The sequence below is a fragment of the Tursiops truncatus genome, chromosome 9, assembly GCF_011762595.2.
Source record: "Tursiops truncatus isolate mTurTru1 chromosome 9, mTurTru1.mat.Y, whole genome shotgun sequence".
NCBI lineage: Eukaryota > Metazoa > Chordata > Mammalia > Artiodactyla > Delphinidae > Tursiops > Tursiops truncatus.
Window position 1 is genome coordinate 84831680 of NC_047042.1, and position 19391 is coordinate 84851070.

A 19391-nucleotide genomic window follows, 5' to 3' on the forward strand; every position below is an offset into this window, starting at 1 on the left:
TGGGCAAGAGGGGGTATGGAAACTCACTATACTTTTCACTCACTTTTCCTGTAATCCTAAAAAATGCTCTAAAAGTAAGGTCTATTAATTTAAAACAAATCTGACCTGTTTACGTGTGTGAGCTCCTTCAAGGTGCATTTCTTTATCTTCAGCCTAACGTTTGTCTGGCTTGAAGACACAAAGGAGACCCTTCAACACGTCATGTTGTGAATTCTTCTACCTTATGTTAATAATAACAAAAAAAATATTCCAGAGTCAAGAGACATTGTTGCTTAAGGAAAAACAAGCATGAGATAAGAAAGGTTTGGGTTTACATCCTGGCTCCTCTTTTAACCCAATTATGTCACCTCGGACAAGTTATTTAACTTCTTTGAGCCTCCATAGCCTCATCTGTAAAATGGGGATAATAATATTGATCTGTTAGGTTGTCGTGAGGCTTACAGTGAGAGATGTACTAAACCACCAGTTGCCATCTCATTAATATGTGAGATAAAAGCTTTATTTCTTTATTGCCAAGTGAACTGCCAGAGGGACACGTTCTTAATGAGGTTTTATAAAAACAAACAAAAGGTGATGGCTTTTTTGACCAAAAAGTGGGATCAGAATTGGAGAGATTAGATGAGTTAGTGGTGAGGATAGACACAAAGAGCTTTTCACCCTCAGATATATGATCACCCAGAACATGAAAAAAGGTCTACAGATACTAACTGAATCTGAGCTGCCGTAGCACGATTGCGTTAATCAGTAATTAGTGTTTAGTGCAACAGAGATTTTCACTTAGGTCTTCATCTTGCAGATACAACACCTGGCACACCTGGCCTCTGAGGTCACTGTGGTGGAGGTTCAGGCCTAGAAGTGGGTTACATCACCTCTGCTCACATCTCATTGGCCAGAGCTCATTCATGTGGCCCTGGCCTTATTGCAAGGGGCCCTGGGAGACAGAGCCTCCCTGGTGTTTAGAAAGAGGAAACAGCAGTGAGCACAGAGCAAAGTCTCTGCAGAATCATCTTAACCAAAGTTTGTGCGTTCAAAACTAAAGTTTTTCAGTGCCATCCAATGCTGGGCTGGTGAAAATGAAACTAAGTGCTTTTGTTCGAAAATAAAATATCGATTATTTCAATTGATGGTTGAATGAGAAGACTGAGAGAGGGTGATCGCTCAGTATTTGAAAGAGAGAAGACCAGTTTCTTCTGCAATAAATTAAAGTAGCACTTCAACGTTTTAATGATGATAAAAGAAAACCATCTCGGTCATGCAGCCAATCCCAATAGAAAATGTTCTCTTAAACTATGGATAAAACTGTCTGCAAGTAAAAGCAGAGAATGGTGTAATTTTGCTGAAGAACCAAGGCCTGACATCACTTTGAAGTCTGGAACCAAAGAGTCGCTTCTCTCATTTACAGACCTGCACATCCCATCACCCACGCGGATTCACTTCGTTCCTGGGAAGAATTTCATGAAAACAACAGGACTGACAGAGGACGGGATCAGTTTTCGTCTCCAGCCCACATGGTCCAAAGTGAATACGTAAATCAACAAGAACATGTTGAGGAACCAGGCGGGCTGGAATCCTTTGGTTTATTATCATTTCAATTCCTCTTACGATTTGTTTGATTTAGCAAAGGTGGCCTAATTTAATTTGTAATAGTTATGATAATACTGTTTGGGTGCTGGATAACGATCTTGTAGCTCATTAGGTAATTTCCATAATAAATATCCATCGTCAAACATGCTTAATCTCAGCCCGGCTCCTGGAGGGACAGAGGTGACTGGAGCCGAGCCTCCCTGCCCCCCACCCTCTGCAGAGTCCAGGCACAAGGCTGGATGCACCAAACAGCCCACATGCGGTACTTGCCTCCCTCCTTGGGCACCATTTCTTCATTGCCTTCCTCTTGCTAATGGTCGAAAGCACAGCCGTAGCTCCCCTGCTTACAGGCTGTGTCCAGAGAGCTGTGGGAGACCCTTATGACCTGTGAGTGTGGTGTCTGGCTTGTTGTAAATTCTCCGTAAATATTATTATTATTTGCTCCCTCTTTCCTCTCTCATTATGTCTTAGCTTGGTAAAGGGGCTCTTGAGAGCAGTGCCAAGCCTTCCAGTGGCCATTAAAGGAAGAAGAAAGGAAATGAAGCACCTTCCATGGGCCAGGGCTCATCTGCACATCTGTTTCTGTATTTCCCTTTATCCCCACCGGGAGCCTGGGAGGGGAGGCATTATCTTCCTTTTACAGATGAAGCTAAAAAGGCTTAAGGAGTTTTGCTACCTTTCCCAAGGTCACAGCAGCTGGTAGGGAGTAGAGCTGGGATTAGAACCCATGACAACCTGGAGTTTCAAGTGCAGTGCTCTGTCTACTTCATTTTACTGCATCCTCTGAGGGCTGGAGGGGAAATGGACGGGAGGGTGATCTCAGGACCCCCTTAGGTCCTGAGATCACAGAGGGGAGAGGCGTGCTCATAACCAGCCAGCAGGAGCCCACTCCTCTCTTCCATGCTTCGTGAGCCCCTTGGGGGCCTTGCCCTCGGCTGGGAGGCCCATCTGCTCCCTTGACTGGGCCCATAAGGTGGGGCTCATGTTGCCTGCAGTGAGGGGCCGGAGCTGTGCTGACCAGAATGGAGGTCGGTAGCTGCATCCGGAGGAGGCATGCTAAGGACCCCGTCCCCCCGGCTGCACGTCCTCCCCCCGCCACCGGGCCCCTGTGGTCTGGACCCTGGGGAAGAACATAGGGTTCTGTCCTGGGGGACAAGAGGAGGGACTAAGGGGCCCTGCAGGTGAGGGTTCCAGCACAAGGATCCCTTCTTGCTCTCAATTTCCCCCCAGTCCTGGGCACAGGGTTCGAACGCCTGCTGGTGCAAAGAGCCTTTCCTAAAGGACCTCGCTTCAGCCTGCTCTTCCTGCTCAGTCTGCCTCTGTGCTCGGGGGGTTTCCTCTCTGTTCATTCCCCGTTTGTGCGGAAGGGTGGAGAGTGGGACAGCGAGTTGGAGGAGTCCAGGCGGAGGCACTGGGGAGAAAAGAGAGATCTGGGCCTTTCCAGTCCTCTGTGTTTTCTTCTGAAGTCCGGCTCGGATTCTGTGGAGTTGTTAGCTGGCCACTTGGCTTTAACCCAGGCAAACCTCCACAGACTCCATCCCTGAGCCCTGTTATCTTCAGTTCAGTCGTGTGGGTGTCTTATCCCAGGGACCTTTCCTTACACAGCAGGATGGCGTGGGGAGGAGCTGCTGATGTAGGGTCAGGAGCCTGGGACTAGGGCATTAGTCACCCCATATCTGCCGCCCTTTTCCTGCCAACAGTCCCTTCCTCTGAAGGACAGGGTTCGATTAGATGATTCCTGAGGTTCCTCCATCCCCAGCATTTCTGGATTTTTGAACTTCTTCAAGATCTGCATCACATCTGCATCTATTTGATTTAAGCCTCGTGACTCTCCAAGGCCGTTGCCATGTTTTGGGAATCCAATCGACAGCACTTCTAAACTACACATGGGCAAATAGGTATCCTGTACATTCCCATCAGCACTTTAAATTGTATTTCCTTTGAACTGACATTGTTGCTCAAGTGAGGCCACTCTGCCCACTACTGATTCAACCTTCTAATCTGTTTCTCTGTCCTTGTCACCTGGCAGAGGGCTGTCTCTCCACCTCCAGGAACTGCTGCCATCATTGGTGTATCCAGGTCTCAGCAAAGCCAGCCACTGTTTACCAGCTAGTCCGATGCAGCTTGATTCAATATACGTCAGGCTCCTGCGTGTGGAATTCTCTGGATTGGGCCCTGGAGTTATCACAGTGTGTGGTGCCCACCTTGAGGAGCTGACAGTCCAGTGGGGCTTGGATAGTGGCAGTGGCGGTGTGTGGGAGAGAATGGGGCAGATGCACAGATAACTTCAAGTCTGGGTAGTCAGGGACTCTTTTCTACCATTCTCACGAGTCACACTATGCAGGCTCTGGAAACAGATTTTCTGGGGACCCAGAGGATGTGCAGATATGACCACCAGGACCCCCCGTCCAGAGGAGAACAGAGAAGCCTATTCACTGTCCTAGGGTTGGAGACATGACTCATCAGCCTTTGCCACTTGTCACCCTGAGGGAGGCTCTGCCACCAGTGTTTTACTGGGAGCAAAACCGTGCACTGTGACGTGTCTGTGGTCTGTGGGGAAAGCAACACCAAGTGTGGCGTGCAGAGGCCAGTCCCGACCCAGCCCTTGTATGCGTAACCTCCATCAAGTCCTAACCCCTTGGGTTCAGCATCCTCGTCTGGGTGTGGATTGGTTGGAAGAGCACATTTCTGAGGTCTCCCCTAGATCTGCTGCTGTGGTTCCCCGAACTGCACAGCCAGGACCTCCTGTCTTCACAGGCCAGGGGGAAGCCCCCAGCGACCTCCTGGGAAATCCTTCACGGGAGGCTTCTCCTGGTCCTAGGGCAGCTTCCTTCCCACCTCGCAGCACACGTGTACACTCGCTCGCCTTCCCCCAAACCGCATCCCAAGGGCCACTGTGCACTCAGGGAACTGAAACCCCTTTTCATATTAAGTACAACATTCTCTCCCAAATCCTGTCCCCCCTTTGAAATCCAATCAGTGTGATTTGGGGGTTGTTCTTTTTAGGACTGGATCCCTGTTTGCTGCATTAGGATCACTGCCGGTGGACCCCAGCGCAGAGCTCTGTCAGGACCCTTGAGGAGCATCCTCCATAGACAGGTGGCATTGACAAGGACAAGCAAATAGACAAGTTCACTCAGACGTGGTCGCACACTGAGGAATTACAAATAAGTTCTTTTGTAGCTTTTTGTTGGGCAATTGTCTTGTCGTGAACTGTCTCAGGTAGTGAAGTGTGACTGGGGATAACAGTACCTGCTAGGACAGTAGAAACTGGTGCGTCTGTGTGTGTGGTTAGAAAGGTGCTGGTTGGTTAGGGGTTCAAATGCCTGGAAGAGGGGGAAGTTTTACCTTAGTCTCCAGGCTTCTAGAAAGGCCCAAGAGAAAACATCAGCTCCCCGAGCAAACCTTCTTTGGAGCCGGCCCCTCAGCATCCCCAGCTGGGGGCCCCTTGTTTTCAGCCCTGGAGGCTCTGCCCTCCTGTGAGTGGCTCTCCGAAGACACAATCTCCCTGGAGACTTAATGGGCAATGCTTCACTGAGCACAGAAACCTGGGATATGACAGTTCTTGCTCTTTAAATTGTCAAGGAAGGCAAGGTGGTTTGAACTGCAGCTGCTGGGAGGGCAGGGAGACCCCACTCAGAGTCACCTCTGCCTCCATGACTGTTCTGGGAGCATGAAATAGGGACAGAGAGACAAACAGGTAGATGGGGCAGGGTGACCAACATGAACTTGACAGGCCGTTTGATGGTCAGGCCACGAGGGCCCGGTGAAGGGAAGCTTGGCTGCATCATCTGGGGCCAGCACTCACTGAGCCGATGCAGCAGACCCTCTGGGGGCACCGGAGGGACCAAGCCCTGCTTAGGCCATTTCCCGTGACTCTGTCCCTTGAGGTACGTGGCTGTACCACCTGGCGATCCAAGCATTGATGACTCTGGGCTCTTGCTGGGATGGGACTCCACCTGGATAGCTGGACAGCTAGGCTGGAGCTGGGATGGTAGGAAGTCAGGAGGTACCCCTGACTTCTTATGTGGGATAAAAAGAACTGCCTGGGAGGTACCACGTGGGCACTTTTCCAGGCTGTCCCTTTGTGCAGTGAAGGGGTGGCCCAGGAGGAAGGAGAGTCCTGGACCACCCAGGGGAAAGGAAGGACTGTGATTGGGGACAGATGGGGCCAGCATAGAGGCAGCGTGAGACTGGGACTTGGGTGAGGAAAGGTGCAAACAGGTGGGTCAATTCTCAAGAAAGTTTTTCTGGAGGGTTTTAAATTTTGATATATATCACAGAATGCTAAGATCAGTTCCTGGCTTTGGCATTTGCTGTCGGAACTTGGAGTAGTCCGTTAGTCCCCAACTCAGATGCCCCATCTGAAAAACCTTTGGTTCATCCAGTTTGTTTCTTAGCCTGACGCTCGATAGTAAGTCCCTTGAGGGTGGTAGCCATGTGTGTTTTATTACATCCAGAGCACAGGAGGCAGGGTAATCTCATTTCTGCTCTCTCCTTCCTTTGCCTTCCTTTTAAAATATTCAGGTCCCTTCTCTTTCCCGCTCTTGTGTCAGGGTGGGAGGAGGAAATGAAGCAGGCGAGGAAGTAGACATGGGGTAAAACTGCTGCCCCTGAGTTAGATCAAGAGCATGAAGGACAAAGGGCTTTCTGGCACAGGGTATAGGGTCATTGTGTATTTGCTGAATGAGGCTTCCAAGGAGGACCACGGCTCAAAATTGGGATTTACAGGCAGGAAGACATAGAAAAAAATATCTTTCTTGCTTTCCCGCTGGCCCTTAGCTTCTAGGTGAAGTTGTGGGTGCTTCCTCAGCTGCCACCTGCTGTGGAGTTGTTTCACTCCCTGGCTTGGTGCGCAGGACCCCGAGCCTCCCCACCCCCTCCTGAGAAGCTGGGGATTTCACAGTCTGGTGCGTGCTTCCCGGACGCATGGTCCTCAAGCTTTAATGTAGACCAAACCATGACACTCCTCAATCCATCCCTGATCATCAGTCGGTCTCTAATTACGTCTTATTTGGTCCAAACCAGAAACTCTGAACCCGTGGACTCTCTCCTTCAGCAGTCTCCATGCCTGCAGCCCCATTAAGGCAGGATGTGGGTGAACATTAGACGAATTCGGAATTAGCCACGCCAGGGAGAGGGGATCTCTCCTCTACTTCCTTCTCCGCCTCCTGCCTCACTGACCATGTGGCCGCACGTTTAGTCTTCTCAAGGTTAGCTCTGCACAATTCTGTGGTGAATATCCAGTCTCACCCCCCTTTGAGATACAGGCAGAGGAGGTTCAAAAGAATCCTTACTGTGCAGCCTCATTTTACATCATCATCATCACCACCACCACCACCACTGTCATCATCATCTATTTCCCGTTTGTGCCGCCCTCGCGTTCAGTACTGGACACGCGGCAGCGCTGTGCTGGCGCTCCAGGCGGTAGTGACCGATGGAAAACCTCCATGTGCCTGGAAGCCGTGTGACCGAGGCTGATAGCCCTCTGCATCCGAGGCAGAGCATCCTGCCCTGAGAACCCGTGAGGGCTTGACACCGCCGTCTGGGTGCCCCTTGCCCACTCTTCAATGCTGTCATCGAGGCAGGCTGATGAGTTCCTTCCGCTTGGTGGCATCCTACCATCTCTCGCTGCAAAACGAAACAAAACAAAAATGCTCAGAGGACAGGTTGTGCTGATGGGCGCATTTCAGAATTCGGTCTGTTTACTTCCCTCTGCTTCCTATTTTGTGCTGGCGGGTGGTCTTACGCCACAGGCAATGCAGACAGCTCCTTCTTCTGGCTGCTCTCTCCCATAGAGAGCATGAAGAAAACAAGACATTTCTCCCGTGTCACAAATTCTGCAGAGCCCTCACAGCTTAGCTCTGATTCCAGGACCGAGAACCCAAGATCGGATGCCTGCAATCCCTTGTGCCAAAGAGATGAAGCAAATCAGACCCAGGCTGGGTTTATAAGAGCCCAAGTGGATTGTATACCCTGATTCCCAGCCTTGGGCTCCACTGCAGCCCAAGCAGTCCCGTGAAACTTCGGAAGATCCAGGTACTAAAGAAGTCTCATGAAACGTTTCCCACCGATTAGTGAAGGGCTGCGGGAATCCACCACAAGGCTTGTTCAACCTGTAGAGAGTCTGTGTTTTCATGGGCCTCTCCTGTTCTGAACAGTTCTACTAAACCACTTCATTCTACACGCAGTGACCATCCGGCATGAGGACTGATGACCCACAGAACCCTGAAATGAGCAAAGTCCCCATTTTCTAGATCCATGCAAGGAAAAATGCCCAGTTTTCCCCTGCACTGAAGGGAGCTAGAGGTTAGTTTATTTTGCAATTAAAGTGGAAGGGAGTATACAGTATGTTTTCATTTATATGAAGCCCTGGAACAGACTAAGCTAATCTATGGCAGAAAAAAATTGGGACGGTTGTTGCCTTGAGGGGTAGAAGTGAGGGAACTGATGAGAAATGGGCATTAGAGAACATTCTGGGCTGAAGGCAAAGTTCTATACCTTGATATGGATTAGGGTTACAATAGGTGTATTCATTTGTCAAAACTTAGCAAATGTACACTTAAGATTTGTGCATTTCCTTTATGTAAATTTTACCTCAAAGTAAAAGAAATCTGTAACAGATCTTGAAATCTAGTTAATGACATCTATGCTGAAGTATTTAGGGAGAATTGCATTGCCGTCTGCAATTTACTCTGAAATGCCTCAAAAATAAGAGAAATTAGAGAAGTTATTCTATAGTTGCACATGCAAAATAAGATGTTATCAGGCCTTGTGTTTAAGTCTTTAATCCATTTTGAGTGAATTTTTGTGGGTGGTGTAAGCTAGAGGCCCAGTTTCATTTTTCTGCATATGGTTATCCAGGTTTTCCATCACCATTTGTTGAAGAGACTATCCTTTACCCACTGAGTCATTCTTCGTTCTCTTATGCACTGCTGGTGGGAATGCAATTTGTTTCAGCCACTATGGAAAACAGTATGGAGTTTCTTCAAAAAATTAAACATAGAACTACCATATGATCCAGCGATTCTACTTCTATGTATATACCCAAAAGAAATAAAAACAGGGTATCAAATTAGATATTTGTACTCCCGTGCTCATTGCAGCATTATCTACACTATGCGCGATGCGGAAACAACCAAGGTATCTGTCAGTGGATGAATGGATAATGAAGATATATTGATAGTGTATACACACACACACACACACACACACACACACACAATGGAACGTTATTTAGCCATGAGGAAAGGAAATCCTGTCATTTGCAATAACATGGATAGAACTTGAGGGCACAATGCAAAGTGAGGTAAGTCAGGCAGAGAAAGACAGATAACTGTATGTATCACTTATATGTGGAATCTAAGAAAACCTGATCTCATATAAACATTGAGTAGAATGGAGGTGGGAGCTGGGGGAATTGGGGAGATGTTGTTTAAGGATACAGACTTGCAACTAGTAGGTAAATAAGTTCTGGAGATGTAATGCATAGCATAGTGATTATAGGCAACGATATTGTATTACACACTTCGACGTTGCTAAGAGACTAGATCTTAAATATTGCAGCCACTAAAAAGAAATGATAATTACGTGATGTGATGGAGATGTTAGCTAATGCTGTGGTGGTAATCGTATTGCAATATATAAAATACTAAATAATATATTGTACACCTTAAACTTACACAAGGTTATATGTCAACTTTTATCTCAATAAAAATAGAAAAGTAGTAAAATAAAAAATAAAGTGTGTTGATGGATGAATACAGGGAGGATAGATGGACAGAAACATAATAATGCAAGTCAGGTAAAATGTTCATGGAAGAAATTCGTGGGGTATATGTATGTTCACTGTAAAATTGTCACCTTTGCATTAGGTATGACTCTTTCATTTAGAAGAGGGGATAAAATGGGGCAGGGCAGCTGGAGGTAAAAGAGAAGTCCTTTTGTAGTTTTCTTTTTTTCCATTTTCGTGTATCACGGCTGAAACGGTTTTTAATTCATAATTATCCCAGCTTCACTGGATCCAAAAGGGTCAGATGCCGCAATTTTATTTTAAAGCATCAAATACGAACAATAGACTGAAGACAAAACTGTGTCTTCGTCTCATTAAAGGATAAAGGTATCCGTAACCAAAATAAATCCCAAGACCCCCTGTGGCTATTCAGTACAACCTCGAAGTCAGAAAAATCAAGGAGTTGACGGTGAAGCCAGCGTTGCAATTCACAGGAGAACAGAGGGTATGGAACAGGATGTACCAGGTGGCATTACGTGAGAGCACTGAACTAAGATACTTAAAAAAAAAAAAAGAAGAAAAAGAAAAAACCCACTATGAAGCTGAGACATTCATCTTTATTCCAACTTCAATGAATTGACTTTCTTAAGAAACTGGAATCATATTTGCGCAGTAAGAGGACGCCCATGCCTGATCAGTTCAGATTCATTCCGGGCAACTGCTCTGCCCATCGGGTTGGTACCTGACCCACCTGCCCCTCCCCCGTTTCAGGGTGACTCTGGTAGCTGAGTAGGCAGGGGGAAGTTGTGCTCTGTGCTCTTTTTTCAAGTCTAGGATAGTTATTTGAGATGTAGTTGAATTTTTCATCTTTGATTCAAAATGAGTCCTGATATACAAGCTGAGTAAATCTTGTGGACCCTCATACCTCTGTCTTTGTATAGAACTGCATTTAAGAGGTACAGGTAGAAACCAGTGAAACGGCAAGGACCTACTGTGTAGCACAGGGAACTATATTCAATACCTTGTAATAATCTATAATGGAAAAGAATCTGAAAAAGATGTATATATTCAGGTATATGTCACTTTGCTGTACACCTGAAACTAACACACCAGTGTAAATCGACTATAGTTCAATTAAACAAAAAGGAAGAAAAAAGAAGCCAGCCAAATGGCAACTGAAAAGGAATTCCAGACCTCACCTGCATCTCTTGAAGAACGTTAAAGAAAGTACAAATCCCAAACCCATTGCAACCCTTGAGAGCTCTTCGTCCTCTGTCCCATTATTCTTGTCTATCTCATGCCTCTTTGGAACCTACCCACCAGTCTCCCAAACTCTCTCTCAAGCCATGTTCCTGCAGGCTTTTCTCACTCTCTCTGGCCTTCTCCTCCTTTTCTAGTGTTTTATTTGTGTATAATGTGATCTTAATCTTCTGGGCTAAGCTCTCCTGCTTTCCCCCTGTATCTAATCTCTTTGATTCTAACCACCCAGTCTCCTGATTGCATCAAAAGACCTGAGAATCTTGTTGCAGATTTCTCCTTCCGAGTGTATGTGTGTTCACAGGAGGTGGAGGTGGGGGTAATCAGAGGCAAGTCTGGTTGATCAGAAGGCTGTGAGGAATGAGAGAGGTGGTAAATTAATATATTAATACATTCTGTCCCCGCTCTATGTGTAAATTGCCTTCCAGTACCTTGCACGTGGTAAACACTCAGTTACTGTTCCTTCTCCAAGCTCCTTTCTTTGCTTCCACTTGTTTGAAGGTGAATCTCTCTCCTAGAGTATAGTAACCTCCAGTTTCTAGAGATCCTTTTGCTCTGTGGCTTCCCTGGGACCTTACCATCCATCATAACTCCTGAAGCCAGACCAGAAAGTCCCCAAGCAGTCAGGGTCTTCTCCTCCTTTTCCTGAGAAACCCCAATCAAGAGCATGGAAATGGCTTTAGGAGAAAAATGTCTCTCTCCACCAGCTGTGAACTGATCAGAGTCAGAGTCAGAGTTGTTGCAAAAAGGGAAGCATTGACTTGGCTGTCACGTAGTGAGTAAGATAAAAAAGCTGCTCATTTGAGAGCTCGCCACTCTTTCGATCAGGACTGAAATCTCCTCCATGGACCTTGACTCCCAGACTCAGCGTTCAGCATCTTCTAGCTGATGAAATAGGAAAGGGTAGGCGATAGGCAAAGTCTCCCCTTGTTTGTTCTATGAGTTGAAATGTGGGCCTTAGTCTGAGTGACAGTTTTCAATCTTTGGGGGAGAAAATGAAAGCCCCTGGCAGCTTGGAAAAGATAAGACATGGAACGGGAATCATCAGAGCCCTGTGTTCATTATATTGTATTTCTTGCTCATTTGCCTCTTGGTGCCAGCCTCCAATCACCATTCTGCAACACAGAGCCATTTTCCTTTCCTTACAGCAGAGAAGGTTCTAGCAACTGCTAGTTGCTGCAGTGAGATGGCACAGTGCTGGAGAGGCCAAGGTGGTAGAGGGCAAAAATCCTTCCGCCCACTGATCGTTCCTACATCTAGGTAACCTGAGTCTGTATAGAACGAAGCGTCCAAACCGCTTCGGTTTGTGTCGAGAAGACCATCCACACTGAGGGGATAGACTTCGGTAGGTCGGCAGTGAATGCTAAAACAGACAGCAGGTGTACTTTACAAAATACAGAGGCATCGAGAACGACAGGCCAGGCTAACTCACATCAAGTCTGTGGCACAGACCAGAGGCATCACCGTTTTGGATCGGACGGGTGAGAAAAGCAAAACTGTGGGTGGGGCAGACTTGGAGTCCAGACAGAAAGGATTTCTTTTCCTCTAGAAATAGAAGAATTTTGGGAGAGAGGTTCACGGGGGCAGAGGGAAGTAGAAAAGGGAAATTAGGAAGGGGAAACCGTAAACGGCAGTAAAATCTAATTTATATGGTAATCCACTGCAAGCTAACGTGGGCACAAGCTAGGGCTGGGACCACTGCTTTATTGGTGTACAGTGCGTGTCCTGACAGCTCCACACCTGCCCTCAAAGGATGTGCTGCCGTCCAGACGGCCACAGCTGGGCTCGGGAACACTTCTGGAGAGGGCCTGGGGAGGGCATTGGGTTTTTTGAGCAGAAAAATTTGCACGAGTGGAATAATTAGAAAGTTATGTTAAACTGCTGAGATGCATGTTGAGGGGTTGCCATGGGTCTGCCCATCCTCGTCCCATCCTTCTGCATGGGGAGGGCATGGCTACTGACGGCCCCGTCCTGCTCTGGCTTCTCTGTTTGGGTATATGAGTCAAGGACCCCTGGGTGTCAAGCAGCTCAGCACCCCATTCCCAGGTATTGAGGTGTCCTCCCTCAGAGCTTTAGAATAGCAGAGTTCATCGGCACCCCGAGTCCTGAGCCCAGGAGCTCACTTGCGAGTCGGTGGGCGTGGTGAGTGTGAACAAGTTTTATTTTGTTCTTTACATCAGGGCCCTTTTATTCTTAGTGACTTGTTTCCCCACATGTCTTCCAGAGAACCCCAGTTCCCTTTCAGGGTCCCTGTCCCTGTCCTGTGTCCCTGTGGGGACTGCAGCTCTTTCGGCCACCCGCCCTCTGGGCTCCCAGCTACCCCAATAGGACTAGGCTCCCCTGCACCGCTGTGGCCCAGCTCATGCAGGCAGCCCCTGCCTGCCTGCCTCCGTGACTCTCCTGGAGCTTTCCCTCTACCTCCAGGGATGTGTTGCCCTAGGAGACGGAGGAGAGCAGGGAACAGCCACCAGACGACGGTACTCGCCGAGCCTGGTGGAGCTCGGCTCTTCAATATTTATAAGCGTCAGCTCTAATGGAGGGAGAGGAGGAGACATTAGCAGCGATTTTCTTCTGTGTCTTGGGATTTTTTTTTTTGCCCTGAAAATGTGGGGGAACAAGAAGAAAAAAGGAACAGCAAAAGCAGTTTATACCACTTAGCTATGGGCAAGCGAGAAGGTGGGGTACCATCAGATTGCCAAGAGGAACCGGGCGGGAGGACCTCAGATGTTCACACTAGGGCTTTGCTGCAACCCCCGCCTGCCACTGCCTCTCAGGCTACTGCAGGGGGTAGGTGATTGAGCAGAAAGGGCAGGGGGGGGGCATTGTTGGGGCCAACGCAGGGAACCGGAAGCTCTGCTACCTGGCCTGCTCCCACTCTTGACCTTGGGCAAGGTCTCGGCTTCTCCCAGATGTGAGGGCCTGACTGTATATGGGTGGGCAGGGAACCAGTTCTCTGAGCTCTGGGCTGACTGCTCATTTTCTCTGATGTGCCTCAGAGACCTTCCTCTGTGCTCTTTGCCACTCATCCACCCTCCAAGGTGCAACTCCAATCTCAGCTCCCCTCTGCCATCTGCTCCATCCACAGAGCTATGGCAAGTATACTTTTCCTGCTCATTTACCAATTAGTCATGAACTGTCTTGTAGCATTTCTTTCTGCCGTCATCAAAGTGTGGTTAAGTCATCTGTTTTACTCTCTTTTATGGTCTATTTAGTTATACTGTAAGCTCTGAAGGGCAAAGACCAGGCCTTCTGTGGTCTTGGATTCTGCGCTATGACCAGAGCCGTGAACACCATCTATTTTGTGTGACGGCACAGCAAGTGCTGACTCTGCCTGTGGCGTGGTCTCCTCACAGGGACTCTCATTCCAGCCAGGAGGGGAGGTGGGTGCGGGCAAACTTCCTCCCCACCAGCGGAACCGACGACCGCCGGAAGTAGAGTGGGAGCAAGGTGGCCTTTCGTGGCTGTCTCTGAGGTCACAGCCTTTGTTAGGAGCATGTCCAGGGCTGGCAGCACATGCAGGACCGGCCTGAATGAGCCCGTATACGTGCTCCTCTTATATCTGGTCCTGCATGCGCACACTTCCCAGGGACAAAACCCAGGGGTGCTGCCTCTCCCCACATGTTCCCCTGCTTTCACATATCCGTGATTGGAAAGGTGGCTTCGTTCTGTATCTCCCTTCCATCTCCGCCCTGCTCTGGGCAGGCTCTCATCTTGGTCCCGGAAGGCAGGGCTAGCCTCTCAATGAAACTGTGAGGAAGGAGGTTCCAGTCTATACAATAATTATGTTTAAAACATAAAGAAGAAGAAATCGTCAGGCAAGTCCAAGGTTTCCAGGAGCACAGTGCGAACGAGTAAGGAAGAGCCACTGAAGCAGCAGGGGAGGTCCTGGCCTGAGCCGTGGACGGATGGCTTCCACACGTCACCAGCCAAGTCCAGGCTGATCCCTGGGTACCAGCAGAGGGCTCAGAATCTGGAACCCGGCTGGAGCGCGCTGGGCAGATGGATTGCTTTATTATAGAGCGGCTCTCTCCTCCTTGCATTCCCTCTCTCTTGCCTTATTTATCTCTTTTTTCCCATGGCCCTGTCATTCTTTCCTTTGAAAAAATACCTACCCTCTGCCCCCCCCCAAAAACCCCACAAAACCCCTGCTTCTGGAGCTTTGACATGTAGCTAGAGACCCTTTAGATACTCATGCTGTTGTTTACTGAGTTTAAGTCTGTGTTCCCTGCAAACATCCAACTGAATAATTGCATCACAGAGTTCGCATGGGCTGTCTCTTGGAGAGGAAGACATGGACAGAAATGGCGGCTACCCCTGGGGGAGGGAACTAATGGCCGGGGAACATGGGAAGGATGGAGGCTCTTTTGTGCCTCTTGAATTGTACAAGTCTTGTACAAATGTACAAGTCTTGCCTGTTAACAACAACGATAATTAATAACCAGTTACATCACCCCCGAAGTGTGGCATAGATCAGGGCTAAGAGGGAGATGTCGTCCCATCTTAGCAGGAAGGATGGGCATGGGGGTCTCCTCTTGGGTCATCCCTGGCTCCATCCTGGCCCAAAGTCATCTCATTCCAGTGGGCCTACCAGACTTATATGAGGTAGTCATTTCTGCCTTAGTTGTATATTCAGAGGTTCTGTTTTCCCTTTACTGAGAGAGCCTCTGAGTGCAAGCAAGCAACATTCCATTTGTGAAAACATGAAAACCAACAGCAGTAATACAACCACCCCAAATTATCTGAGAAGGTTTCTGTTAGAAAACAAATAATATCTTCATGACTTTGGGGATGTACAAAATTTTCTTAGTACAGAGAAATACTGATCATGGAAGAGGAGAGTAATACATTGGACAACATTAAAATAAGAACTTTTTCCATCAAAGTCATCATTTAGAGAGTGAACAGGTAACCCATGGATGAGGAGAAGATATTCACAATACAGGCGAACCTCGTTTTATTGTGCCTTGCTTTACTGTACTTTGCAGATACTGTGATTTTTACAAATTGAAGGTTTGTGGCAGCCCTGCCTCAGGCAAGTCTGTCAGCACCATTTTTTCTAACAGCGTTTGCTCACTTTGTGTCTCTGTGTCGCATTTGGGTAATTTTTGCCGTATTTGAGAATTTTTCATTATTATTATATGTGTTATGAAGATCTGTGATCATTAATGTTTGGTGTTACTATTGCAAAAAGATTACAACTTGCTGAAGGCTCAGGTGATGGTTAGCATTTTTTAGCAATAAAGTATTTTATTTTATTTTATTTTATTTTTTGTGGTACACGGGCCTCCCAATGCCGTGGCCTCTCCCATTGCGGAGCACAGGCTCTGGACATGCAGGCTCAGTGGCCATGGCTCACGGGCCCAGCCACTCCGTGGCATGTGGGATCTTCCCGGACCGGGGCACGAACCCGTGTCCCCTGCACCGGCAGGCGGACCCTCAACCACTGCGCCACCAGGGAAGCCCACAATAAAGTATTTTAAATTAAGGTATTTAGACCTAATCTATTGCACACTTAATAAACGACAGTATAATGTAAACATAACTTTCATATGCCCTGGGAAACCAAACATTCGTGAGACTCACTTTATTGCAGTGGTCTGGAACCAAACCCACAATATCTCCGACATATGCCTGTACATCTGATTAAAAATCTGATTTTTTAAAAGAGGGTGAAAGAGTTAACATGTACTTTACAAAAGAGGATATCCCGATGGTCAGTGATCATATGAAAAGGTCCTCAACGTCATTATTCATCAGACGGATGCAGATTCGAACCACAATGAGACACTGTCATGCACCCACCGGGTAACAAGAAAAGGACAAAACCAAGTCTTGCAGAGATGGTGGAGCAACCTGAATTCTTAGACATTTCTGACAGAAGTATGAATTTGTTCAGTTGCTTTGGAAAACTTTTTGTCTACTTAAAAACCTAAACACATGCCTGCTTTAGGACCCAACAATTACCCTATTAAATATTTATCTGAATGCAATGAAATATATGTGCACAGAAAAGCTGTCCAAGACTGTTCACAGCAACTATGGAACACAATGCAGCAAAAAGAAAGAACCCAGTGATACCAGGCTGCAGCGTGGCTGAATCTCACAGGTGTTATATTGAGTGAAAGAAGTAAAAAACTAGAATATACACTGTTTGACCTCATAAAACTCATCTGTGGTGATAAAAAGTAGAATAGTAGTTACCTCAGGGGGGTGCAGGAAAGTTAGTATTTACTAGCAAGGGACATGAGGGAACCTTTGGGGGAGATGCATGTGTTCTATATCTTGATCTGGTTGGTACACGTGTAAACATTCACAGCTGTACTCTTGATATATGCATAATTTACTGTACAAAACATAGCTCAATTTTTTAAAGGGGAAGGAAGCTCAGAGGTCAGGTAGAAAAAATGATGAATGTCCATCCAGGCCATGCAGTGGGGTTATTCCAGGAGCAAGCATGGAGACAGTGGTGGGGTTATTTGGTGAATCGCAGGACAGTCAGATCTCTGAGCGACCCCAGGATTGCACCATCAGATCCCACGCTAGAATCCAGGGCGATGGAAAACCTCTCATGGCTGGATGAGTAAGCCTCCGTTCCTGGCTTTGGGAGAGCATTTCCTGGCATGGCAAGTCCTCTGCAGCTGCTTCCCTCACACACATTTGCTCAGGTTCAAGTGCAGACATTTCCGTGGGTTGTCAGTGTTCCCAGTGAAGCCCCACCTTCCACTCTGAGGCACCCTTCGGTACAGGCCCAAGCTGGACAGCAGGGCCAGCAGGGTTGGTCAGAGATGTGTCTGGAAGGGGCGAGACCCTGAGTGGCGTTCTGGGCCAGAGCTATTCAAAGCATAGTCTATGACTGAAGCCTGTCCACAAACTGATGCTCACCCACGATGATACAGGATAGAAATTGAGAGTAAGTGTTGAGGAACTTTTATAGCTATTAGAAAGAGTCCTCTTATGACTACTGAATTTACGATTATAAAATTGGGTCTTGTCAGTTGTACTTTTGTTTTTCTTTTCATTTTTCTCATTTGTTTTCATCGTGTTTTATAAAAACATGGGACTGCGGTGAAATGAAAATTTTTACAAAGAGAAAGTGGCCTTTCATCTCAGGTAGCTGGAGGAGCATTTTCTTAAATGCTCAGAGGGTGTGTCCTAAAACAACATATGGAAGAGCCTGAGCAAGGTCCCTGATAAGTCAGGGGCTGTTGCTGCCTGCACTTGGCAATTTTTAGAGACACTGAGCAAAACAGCCTAATTGTAGTTTCCATAGTTACCAGCTACCACCGAGGAGAACATGAGCAGATTTTAAAGGGAAAAGCCAGGCACAGGCGGAAGTCAGGAAGGTGGAGAGGATGCTGGGCCCCAGAGGAATCTGGGCCAGAGGGGGTGGCCACCACTTTACATAGCTGAGGCCTTCAAGTTGTTTTGATCCCAGAGGCAGATGCCCTGGGAACCTAGTGATGGCACACCGCCATTGCAGCTGCCCAGGAAGGACATGAGGCAGGCCGACAAGAGGCCTTCATCACAGCAGCAGGGTGGATTACCCTTCAGGGGTCCCACTCTCTGGCCCTGTCCCAGTGGCAGGTCCAGAAGAGTCACCCTCTTTTGCCACCATGCAGCCCGCTGTCTATGGACCTCCCCCCAAAGCAAAGTTAGCAGTAGGGAAAGGCGGCAGGAAGGGTCCTGTATCAGCCCCACCGGCCTTCGTGCTCAAGCTTGGGTCTAGGATTTGAGGCCAGCCTCTCTTCCACTGTCATCGATTGGGGTCAGTGCTGTAGGCCATCCAGCTGCCTCACGTGTTCAATCATTTGCTCATTCCTTCATTCATGCTTCACTCAACAGACATTTCTAGAGCACTTGCTCGGGGCCAGGCACTGTCCCAGATGCTGGAGATGCAGCAGAGCCCAAGCAGAGAAGGTCCCTGCCTTCACGGAGCTCATATTCTAATGGGAGAGACGGATGATGAAAGCATGAACCACAAGGTGAGGTATTGGTACATTCCACTGGCCTCGGGGTGGTACATTGGGCCAGGAGGGGCTGTGGCGATGGCGGAATTTACACACAGTCTTTAGTATTTGAAAGGATGTGAAGGGCCAAAACACAGGCGCCGAAAGAAGACTCGGCTTGGCAATGTGATTCATGGGGTCTGTAGGGAGTGCCACGTGAGCCGGGGTCACTAAATGCTTGTCAACTGAATCTGTGGAGCCTCAGAAATCAGTGCTTTGTAAGTCCCTCTTGGCCCACATCTGCATGATCGTGAACCCTAGAGAGGCCCTTCATACCCACTGGGTTTCAGGCAGGACTCAGGTTTCCAACAAGCTCTGGAAATTCTGCCCAAGAGCCCACCTGGGCCACCAGTCACCAGAGGGCGCTGCTGCTGCTCCTTGGCAAAGAGAAGGCCTGATGTTGTTTTAGGAAAATATTTGAATTATGTGAAATACGAAGCAGTCCCGCCTCAGAATTATAGGCTTGTAAATCATGCTGGGGAGAAAAAGGGCCAGGGGGACGGGGAGATGTGGGATGTGAGTTTATGATCTCTCCAGAAGCCCTTGATGGAATTACAGCGTCGTAACTCACTGGGGCCCACTCTTTCCTCCACCTGGGTTCAGCTCCTCCTCTGGGGCCCCCTGGGGAAGATTGATCAGGGTGCCAACGATGAGAGACTTGCTTGGTAGAGGCCTTAGGCAGGCCCCTCTAGGCTCTCTGGGGGGTGTGAGGGGAGGTGGCCATCATGACTGTTTATGCGTTGGGTGCTGGCAGCTGGCCTCAGTTTTAGTGACTCCGTGGGGCTGTATCCACGTGAGTTCCAAAGGACCGA

The 19391-nt window shown here is 48.0% G+C and overlaps 1 long non-coding RNA gene across 1 annotated transcript in view; it reads left to right on the top strand.

Annotated features, from left to right (window-relative positions):
• Positions 1 to 18546, top strand: part of LOC109549262 (uncharacterized) — a 328196-nt gene extending 309650 nt beyond the window's left edge. The window contains exon 4 of the long non-coding RNA XR_002175505.3: positions 18416 to 18546. This is a non-coding gene — a long non-coding RNA (uncharacterized lncRNA). The remainder of the gene's footprint in view (positions 1 to 18415) is intronic.
• Positions 18547 to 19391: the final 845 nt, after the last annotated feature.